Source organism: Mus caroli, chromosome 10 (assembly GCF_900094665.2).
Source record: "Mus caroli chromosome 10, CAROLI_EIJ_v1.1, whole genome shotgun sequence".
NCBI lineage: Eukaryota > Metazoa > Chordata > Mammalia > Rodentia > Muridae > Mus > Mus caroli.
This window is the reverse complement of record NC_034579.1, coordinates 120,306,341-120,317,065: the sequence shown is the minus strand read 5'-3', so window position 1 is coordinate 120,317,065 and position 10,725 is coordinate 120,306,341. Positions and strand designations below refer to the sequence as shown.

At 46.6% G+C, this 10,725-nt stretch overlaps 1 long non-coding RNA gene and 1 other non-coding gene across 2 annotated transcripts in view; both read left to right on the top strand.

The window, feature by feature from the left end:
* The window catches only part of LOC110303643, a 26,677-nt gene that overhangs the window by 5,692 nt on the left and 10,260 nt on the right, over positions 1-10,725 (top strand). The gene's annotated exons all lie outside the window — the stretch shown is intronic.
* On the top strand, positions 7,775-7,905 carry LOC115032196. Its single transcript, XR_003837853.1, has one exon. It is a non-coding gene; the product is annotated as a small nucleolar RNA SNORA70 (small nucleolar RNA).

The window sequence follows — 10,725 nt, the reverse complement described above, 5'->3', positions numbered from 1 at the left end:
CTTTCTTTCTTTCTTTCTTTCTTTCTTTCTTTCTTTCTTTCTTTCTTTCTTTCTTTCTTTCTTCCTGTCTGTCTGTCTGTCTGTCTGTCTGTCTTTGGGGGTAGGGGTTGCTTCTCTGTGTAGCTGTCTCTCCTGGAATTCTCTTTGTATACCAGGCTTGCCTTGAACTCACAGAGATCCTCCTGTCTCTGCTAATGCCCAGTGCTAGGATTAAAGGTGTGTGCCACCAGGCCAGGCTTGTATACCCTGCTTTCTTAAAAAGTGTCTTCTGGGGATTAAACTTTCAAAGTGAGCACTTTACTGAATGTGACAACTTCCAAGCTCTCTCTCTGGAGTCTTGACAATTAAACCTAGTAGATGCAAGATGAAGTTAGTAAGTAGGCTGGTTTGGTAAGTCTGAAAGAGTACCTATTCAAAGTGATCAAGGCAGATGGGCATAGTGGGACTGTGGTAGAGCTAGAGCACACAAGGGAGCAAGAGATGACGTTGTCAGGTGTGAAGGCGGGTAAGCATGAAACCAAGCTTGCTCCTTAGATAACTACCTTTTCATAAATACCTACCCAGGGTTCCCATAAGAACATGTCGACTCTTCCATGTTCATTCTTTCGGTGATCCACGTCCGAGTTTCTCCCTAACTATGCCTACTTCAGAGGCTGACTCTGTAACCGTGTTTGGCAATCTCCTGGAGCAAATGTCTACACAAATTGCTAAGACTAATGACAAACTAATAATAATAATTAGTCCCCTGCCTGGATGGTCTCTCTTACCCAGCGTGCACAAGGCCAAGACTATCCCCCTTCATAGTGACTTTGGGTTTCAGAGGCCCTAAACAGAAGGAAACAACAAGTCCTCAATACCTAGGCTGTGCATGGGCATTGTCCTTTGAGCAACTCCCATCTTCTGGCGTCAAATTCCAGTCCTCCAACATGTGCATCTGTACCGGTAAGGAGAAAGTGACCTTGATAGTAAATAAATATGCTTTCTCTCAAGAGGTGCATGAATGTGTGTGTGTGTGTGTGGTGGGGAAGGGATAAAATGAGCTGAGTCCAAGAATTTATCATTCACCATTCTCATACAGGGTGAACAGCTGTTTCCTAACACTTCCCTGTCCTGATGTGTCGTGTCCCCTGAATGGGTGAGCTGCAACGGCTTCCTTTAGTTGCCTGTAGAGGTATTTTGTCGCAGGAACTACACAAGCAACGAAAGTTAGCCAGTGAGTTTATTGGGGTTTCCTACAGAAACGTGAGTGCAGGGGCACTTGTAGGAGCATGAGTGACTCTTTCCTTTGTGTCCAAAGCCAGCACCAGTGTAAGTGATGACTCGCAAAAGCTGCTTGCTACACCTAGTTCACCTCCTGTATCGCTAGCATCCCCTCCCCCGCACCTCCCCCGCACCTCCCCTGCACCTCCCCCGGAACCTCAAGTATCAAGATTACATACACCTGGGCCTGGGGTGGTGGGGTAGGAAGAACTGAGTGGCTGGCAGCTCAGGTGAGGGGATGGTGACCCTCTTCACTCCTCTTGAAAGACCCCCGAAGGGAGACCCTCACTCAAGTGTCCGGAATGTTGCGCACCCAGTAGGACACTGAGACCGACCTGCTGCAATCACACGAGGAAGTTTTATTGAGAGCGAGATAGAACGAAAGCTCAGGCCAGCATGCTGGGGTCGAGACTCATACACCACGCAGGGAGTAGAGGAGTTTCGACCCCCACCTGGAATTTTACAGAGTTTTTTAAAGACAAAAACCACAAGACAGGGGCAGGAAAGGGGAGGGAATAGGGGAGGTCCAAAACCATAACTTTGCCCAGTAGCTAGACCACATGCTAGTCATATGCTATAATAAGCAACACACCCAGGANATTGTGACATTCCATAGCGGTCAGGGCATAGTGACATTTTACGGTGGTTGGAACATTATGATTATTCTGGGAAAGGACAATTACTCAGTGAGGGGGGGCTGGTGCTGGGAAAGGACAATCATTCAGCAGGCCGGGGCCCGCGGGGGTGACATTTTTGATTCTTTTAGGTAGCTAGTAATCTTCTATATTTTCTACCCAGGGTAATCTTCTATATTTTCTACCGACCTTAGTGACCCACCCCCTGAAGAATGCTGTGTCCCAAACGGGATAGGGAGTACGTATGGATGTTCAGGGCAATTCTACCGAGCTAATCTCAGAGCTGCAGATTTCTATGTTTGCCCCGGTCAGGGTCAGAACAGAAGGCTTCGACAGGAGTGTGGAGGTGCATCAAGTTTCTTTTGCAGCAAGTGGGGATGTGAAACAACGGGAGATGCCTACTGGAATCCTTCCTCTGTCTGGGACNTAATCACGGTAAAACGAGGTAGTGGCCATGATGGGTCAAACCAAGGAGAAAGGGACCCCTATAAGTACCAAGAAAATGGGTGTGCTCATAAAAACAGTCCCTCAGGACCATGCAAGGGTAAATACTGCAACCCCTTACTTATAAAATTCACCGAGAAAGGGAGACAAGATCACCAGTGGCTAAAAGGAAACTGTTGGGGGTGGAGGATATATATTGGAGGGAGAGACCCTGGGTTCATTTTCACTATCAGGTTAAAGATAGAGAGTCCGCCCGCACTGGCTGTGGGCCCTAATTCAGCGCTTGATAGCGCACCTGCTCCTATTCCCACTCCCAGGCTCCCCGGTTATATACCACCTCCGGGGAAGACTCCCTTCTCCAGCACTGCTCCATACCCTCCTCTGATAACTCCCTCCTCTCCTTCCCCCACGAGGACAGAGGACCGCCTATTCAATCTGCTTGATGGTGCGTTCACCGTCCTGAACCGCACCAAGCCTTCCGCTACCCAATCGTGCTGGTTGTGTTTTGCTGCCAATCCCCCTTATTATGAAGGAATAGCTTAGGTGCGGAAGTATAATGTCACTTCTGACTATTCACACTGTCCTTGGGGGAGTCAACGAAAACTGACTCTCACCGCAGTATCGGGTGCTGGACTGTGCATAGGCAGGGTGCCTGCTGAATACCAGCCCCTCTGTAACAAAACTATTGACACCCTGCCAGATGTCTCAGACCAGTACCTAGTGCCCCCCCCCAGATACGTGGTGGGCTTGTGGCACCGGCCTGACCCCCTGCCTTCACATTTCAATTTTTGATATCAATAGAGATTTTTGCATTCTAGTCCAACTGGTACCCCGGGTCATCTACCATGATGATAAATCCTTTATAGATGAATTTGACCACCGTACTCGTTACAAGAGAGAACCTGTGACCCTGACCTTAGCTGTCTTGCTGGGACTAGGAGTAGCAGCAGGGATTGGAACTGGGGCGGCTGCCCTTATACAGCAGCCCTATTACTACAATGAACTGAGAGCTGCTATGGATGCCGACCTGGGGGGCATTAGAACAGTCCATAACTAAATTAGAAGAGTCCTTAACCTCGTTGTCTGAAGTTGTACTACAAAATAGGAGGGGATTAGATCTGCTTTTTCTCAAAGAAGGAGGGCTTTGTGCTGCATTAAAAGAAGAGTGTTGTTTCTATGTAGACCATTCTGGTGTCATTAGGGACTCCATGACCAAGCTGAGAGAAAGATTAGAGAAGCGAAAGAAAGAAAGAGAAGTGTATCAAGGATGGTATGAAAGATGGTATAACCGGTCACCCTGGTTCTCTACTTTGGTGTCCACTCTAGTCGGACCCTTGATCATTCTGATACTGATTTTGACCTTCGGGCTGTGCATTCTCAATAAGTTGGTAGACTTTATAAAACAAAGAGTGAGTGCTGTTCAAGTTATGGTCCTACGACAACAATATAAGACTCTACAAGAGGTAGAACAATCGCTCTAAGATTAGAGCTACTTACTAGAAGAAGTGGGGAATGAAGGGTAGAAAATATAGAAGATTACTAGCTACCTAAAAGAATCAAAAATGTCACTCCCGCGGGCCCCGGCCTGCTGAATGATTGTCCTTTCCCAGCACCAGCCCCCCCCCCCGAGTAATTGTCCTTTCCCAGAATAATCATAATGTTCCAACCACCGTAAAATGTCACTATGCCCTGACCGCTATGGAATGTCACAATATCCTGGGTGTGTTGCTTATTATAGCATATGACTAGCATGTGGTCTAGCTACTGGGCAAAGTTATGGTTTTGGACCTCCCCTATTCCCTCCCCTTTCCTGCCCCTGTCTTGTGGTTTTTGTCTTTAAAAAACTCTGTAAAATTCCAGGTGGGGGTCGAAACTCCTCTGCTCCCTGCGTGGTGTATGAGTCTCGACCCCAGCATGCTGGCCTGAGCTTTCGTTCTATCTAGCTCTCAATAAAACTTCCTCGTGTGATTGCAGCAGGTCGGTCTCAGTGTCCTACTGGGTGCGCGACGTTCCGGAGACTTGAGTGAGGGTCTCCCTTTGGGGGTCTTTCACTCTGAAGGGATGTTCAGCAGGCCTAGCTTTGGGAAGGTCTCCTAAGGGTGCTCAAGGCTGCTTCGGGTTCAGCTGTGCCACTCCTGGACCGCAGTATTCCACAACAGGGGACTCCGCAGAGCTTTGTGGCTTAACAAGCCATGGGTGTGAGAAGCCAACTGGTCCTTGAGCAGGTTTTGGATCAAGAAATTCCACCTTTTTTGAGATCCCTGCCCTACTTTACTCCACACTGCCACCTAGTGGGCACACCCACAGAACAGCTCCTCTTCATCCCAGAGAATGTGTGGTTGATAACCCGGGAATTTTTTTTTTTTTTTTAATTGCTTTCTATGAACCTCCGGAAAAACTTTATATTATGAAACGTGATATGTACTATGAGCTGACATCCTCAGGAAACACTCTGCCATACAAAAGAATTCACAAAAAGAATAAAGTCAAGGTTAACACTCGGAAAGCCGAGGTCTATATAGCCAGAATCTCACTGCTGAGCCTGGCAGAAGCAATAAAATCAGGACCCAGTCCTCACTTTCCTTCTGGAGACAAGAGTCCATATTCATTGTCACAAATAATAGGACTTTAGAAGTTGAATTAATGAAGCTCTATCCTTTTCATTTCCTTTCAAATATTTACGTTATCATTCATTATAATGAACTGTTGGTGTATACCCTATGAATTTGAACACACCAGCAGGTGTAATTACCATCAGCACCAAGATACAGTTCATCATCTTCCCATGCTTTCCCATCCATGTCTCTCCCCCACCCAAGTCACTCCCCCACCCACCTACACCTATACAACGACCGGCCTGTTTCTCATCGCTGTAAATTTTGCACCCATGGAACACAGCAGACCCATTTACTCTCATGCAACTTGATGAAGTAGCATTCCAGTACAGAATTGGCTTAGTGCATGCAAATCTTATCTATATCCCATCAACACCAAAATCCCAGTTCCATCTTAAAGTTAGAGTGGAGAGAAATCTGGACACAACCTAACTCCTTCTGTGAGATTAAACAAAAGTGTTATGTGTTCTCAGACCATAGTAGAGGTGTGTCTTTAGGACTGTACTTATGAACACAGTTCCAGTTCAAAGCCAGGGAAAGGTCAAAGAACAGAAGAAGGTTAAAAAGAACTCTCCAAGCCAAAGCAACTTGTATATAGGGAGATAGGCTCAGGTTCCAAGGATCTCTGCTCTCAACCCTGCCTTCTGTCCTTGTTTTACTCACCTGCAGCCTCTTGGGCCCACCCTGTGAGTCACCCGTCCTGCTTCGAATTGGCAGCTGATTGATTGGGTGTATTCATTACTCTTGGCTCTGACAGAATATACCAGATAAAAGCAATTTAAGAGCTGGGTGTGGTGGTGAGAGCCTGTAACCTCAGCAGGAGTTCAGATCAAGTTCAGAGATGGATATTATGAGTTCAAGAGAAACTTGGGCTACTTGAAAGTCTTCTCTATGATAACAAATAAACAAAACAGGAGCGAATGGAGGAGCATGTCAGCTTGACTTACAGATTGAGAGAGTACAGTCCGTCGTGGTGGGCAGCCCACAGCAGTGGGACATGCTCACATCTGGGCAGTAGAGTAGAGCTGTAAGGCTCACACTCTAGCAAGGCTCAGCTGAGGGTTTCTGCAATCTCCCAAACAGCAAGTGTTCAAGGACATGAACTGGGGTGGGAGCCATTTCACAATCAAACCGTAGCAGTGGAGGTTTTCGTCTTTGCTTATTTTAAGGCAAGGTGTCACTATTCTGCTCAGGTTGGTCTTGAACTCCTGGCGTGGCTGTCCTGCCTAAACCACCTAGAGGCTGGAATTACAGGTCTTTCACTATACACGGCAGGGGCTGACGCTGTCTTTCAATTATGCTACCTGCCTCAACCCAAACAGTCCCTGAATGAATGTCCATCATCTGACTCGGGTTAGGACCAAGTCCTTGGACCCATGGGAATGCAAGGGTCAGGCTTAGAGAAATGGCAAAGCCTCCTCTAGTCCCGATGTCTAAAGCCCGTGGGTGCTGCCGACAGACAGCATCTGAGCTAAGTCCTCCTTTCCATGTTGTTTGTGTGCGGTGAAAGCCTGAAGTTCCAGTTGCTGCTTTGAAGCTGTTCGTCTCCATCCAAGTACAGCCCACTCAACCCCAGGGTTCCATACACACATCTCCATGTTGTGCCAGCTCGATTTTAATCCCTTCAGTGTCTGTCTTTGTTCCTTTAACATTCCAGTCAGGTTTCTGGGACCCAGGCCTTACTGGTCAGGGTAAAGAAACCTGTGGGCTTTGGCTGTCTTTATCTCTGGCCCAATTAACAGGGACCAGAAAGACAAAATCATACGACATGCAATTCACACATTTTGAGTAGAGAGAGGGAGGATTGTCCACCCAAGCATGGGTGTGTGAAAGAAGTGGCTTTTAACACTGGACCGGGATCAGGGTGGGAGTGGGGGAGCATGTTCTTACTGTCATTTCTTTCTTTCTTTTTAAGATTTATTTCATTTATATGAGTACACTGTTGCTATCTTCATACTCACCAGAAGAGGGCATCAGATCCCATTACAGATGGTTGTGAGCCATGTGGTTGCTGGGAATTGAACTCAGGACCTCTGCAAGAGCAGTCAGTGCTCTTAACCGCAGAGCCATCTCTCCTGCCCCCTTTACTGTCATTTCTTAAAAGTTATACTTTCTCTTAAAAATCTTTGATCCAGATTATAAAGTTATAAATGTGTTTTCTTTATTGCTGCTCTGGAGGCAGCCATCTCTCCATGCAGTTCAAACTGGCTTTCAACTCACTGTAAGCCCAGATAGGCATTGCCCTGGAGATGTTTCAACTGCCTGGCTGCCGGGATTGGATACACACTACCACACTTTGCATAAATACATGATCATAGGCCAGTGAGATGACTAAGCAGGTAACAGCAATTGCTGCATAATTCTGATGACCTGAGTTCAATCCCTGAAACCCACAGTGAGGAGAGAGAAACATCACCTTCTGACCTTCATATATATGCTATGACACACACACATACCTACACACACACACACACACACACACACACAGAGAGAGAGAGAGAGAGAGAGAGAGAGAGAGAGAGAGAGAAACAAAGTTTTTTTATTACTAATTTGAAACAATATTTTAAAATTATGTTTAAAATTGGAACATGGGTGGGGCTAGAGAGATGGCTCAGAGGTTAAGAGCACTGTTTGCTCTTCCAGAGGTCCTGAGTTCAATTCCCAGCAACCACATGGCTCACAACCATCTGTAAGGGGATCTGATGCCCTCTTCTGGTGTGTCTGAAGACAGCTATAGTGTACTCACATACATAAAATAAATAATAAATAAATCTTTTAATAATAAAATTGGAACATGACACAGAAAACTAGATGTTCCTTCTGCAGCCAAGTAAACTGACTAGCTTCCCTTTTCATTGGAACCTGGTACGCAAAAGCCATAAACAGTAGCTTCTCTTGGATGTATACTGCCAGTTACATGGGTGAGTTACCTTAAGACACTTGGTCCAGTTTTCTGATGACTTTTCAGGATCTCAAGGATGCCCCAAGCTTACACAGGTGTGTAGGGTGCTTTTGGGAAGCCCCAGAGCTCATAACTGCTATATCACCATGTCCAACTGCCTCAAATTGCAAAGTAAGGGGGTGATTGAAGCCTTGCCCAGAACCAAGTTCAAGTTCCCTGTCACTAGAAGAACCACATCTCAGAGAAATAGGTTTAACCAAATTAATGCAGATGAATTAGAAGACAAGTGTGGTGGTTTGAATAGGAATGGCCCCTAGACGCTCATATATCAGAATGCTAGCCACCAGGGAGTGACTACTATTTGAAAGGATTAGAAAGATGAGGAGGCATGGCCTTATTGGAGGAAGTGTGTCACTGGGGTGGGCTTTGAGGTTTCAAAAGTCCTTGCCAAGCCCAGAGTCTCTCTCTGTGCTTACTGCTCAGGCTGCATATTCTCAGCTACTGTTCCAGTGTCTGCCTGCACACCACCATGTGTTCTGCCTTGATGATAATGGACTAAATCTCTGAAACTGTAAGCTAGCCCTCAATTAAGTGATTTCTTTTATAAGAGTTGCCTCGGTCATGGTATCTCTTCACAGCGCCAGTGCCTAAGATGACAAGGTAAGTGAGATGCGGCTCATTCTGGACGGTTGTGGTGGTGGTGGTGGGTGGCAAACATATCCCCAACTGTGCTGTCCTGGATAAATGTCAGACTCTGTGCTCCTGCAAGAGCCACGGAGAACTGGGTTCCTGAAAGGAGAGCTGGGGATGAATGGGAAGGATGGACAAGAGAGGAATGAGACCAAGACAGAGTTTCTGATCAAGGCCCAATGTTTAATTCTTAAGTCTGAATTTAAAGGGGAGGGGGGAACCCATCCCCTACTTTTCCAGGATCTTGTCACTTTGTAAGGAAAGCAAGCTCAGCTGCTTAGCAGGTAGTGGCTTCTCGCAGGAAGCTGTAGATGTGGCAGGACAATAGACTTCACCTAGGTCGGAAGACTCCACCCTTGGTGGGCTAAGCCGACTGTGGCAAAACAAGGTCTGATTTAGCCCACCTACGGCTGGGGGAAGGGCACACTTAGCAGTCCCATGGGGGTGATGGGATGTAGAGTCGGGAGACTCACCTACAATGGTGTCAGCAAGTCTGGAGTACACAGTACAGAGATAGAAACCACAAGAGGGATCTATTTCAGCAAGAACTCTCAAAAGAGGTCCTTGGACCTCTATTCACACACCTGGCCATGCATACCCTTCACAGACACACACAGACTTAACAAATAATAATTTCATGTGTATATGTACCTTCCCAAAGGAAAAAGAACACACATTTCAATGTTTACCCTCCGTTCTAGGAAAGGCCAAAGTGACTAAAGAGAACCCTCTTCTCCTGGATCCAGCTTTGTTTGTGACTGACAAAATCGAGTCCAAAGTGGCTTAGGCAAACAGGATTTGTTCAGATAACAAGTAGGTTCAGGTACGGGATAGGTAGGACAGAACAGGTACGCATGTCACAGAACGCACATGTAGGTCAGCAATCAGTGCTGTCTACCCACAGCCACAAAGCAAGCAACACAGGCCACTTTGCAATTCCACAGGAGGAGACCGAGACCCACGTTTGTCAAGGGTTTTTATTCTACCCGGTGTCACTGAGTTACCTATTACACGGTTCCGAGGTAGCAACTCAAACCCTCCCTCACAGCTCTGGGCTCATTCCGGTGGAGCCAGGATAGGGAACCCAGAGAACTCAGGAGGCGGTGGAGACAGAGGCTCAACATCTCAGTGTACACCTTTACTTTCAAAGACAGACCATTTAAAGAAGAACATGTCCAAAGTGACAGAGGATGGACGTTAGGACAGTGTCCCCTCTTCCTGTGTCTCTACTCATTCTGTGTCAATATCATTCTCAATTTAGCCCCTGTCAGGTTGGCCAGTAGTGAGACCCCAGACATTACGGCACAAAGCCCAGACTTGACTCCCATTGGTCCGGTTTGGCCACTGTTGTCCCAGGGCAATGCTAGGATATGTGATTCCCCCAAAACACACACAGGAGCCAATCTGATGCAACTCACAGCAGGGTCTTTATTCTATTTGAGCTAGCTCGCCCCCCCCGTCCCCCTCCCCCACAATGTACCACCGTCACACAGTGGTGGGGGAGCCCTGAATGCCTATCGAGGCAGGGCTTTATAGAAAGTATCAAGCAGGGAATGTGTGTGCAAGCATCTAATTGGAAAGCTCCTGTGGCTTTTAACATGATTGGCTGGTGCTGGGGGTCAGATCATAAACTTAACTTCTGCTCCCTCTGTACTGGTGGTCATTAGGCAGGGGGTGGGCTTGGAACATGGGTGCAGGTTTGTTGGGGGGAATAACCTGGAGACACTGGCACTGGTCTTGGTCTTGTTGGGGATTAGCTTAGAGACTGTAGCTAGGCTCAGGTTTTGTTGGGGGCAACTTGGAAATTAATGCTAGGTACCAGCCTATTAGTTTACCTGAGTTCAAACTTAGGTCAGGTTCTTTAAAATGGAGTCTGAATTTAAAAGCTTTGGCATCTTACCACCACCCAAGCCTGAACCAATCAGGGATTTGGTAGGACAGACATTAATACCTATTTTCTCTTGTTTTTCCATAATGAAAAGAATTCTTTGTACTGAAGGTATCGTGCTTCAGGTAAAGAAATAGATTTCCATTCACGCTTTATCTAAGTACAGCCTTTGCCTAAGCTCTGTTAAATTTCTTGCTATCAAAACAACTTTTTTTTTCTTGGCTTTTTTGAGACAGTTTTTTTTTTTTTTTTTTTTCCCTCTGTGTAGCCCTGGCTGTCCTGGAACTCACT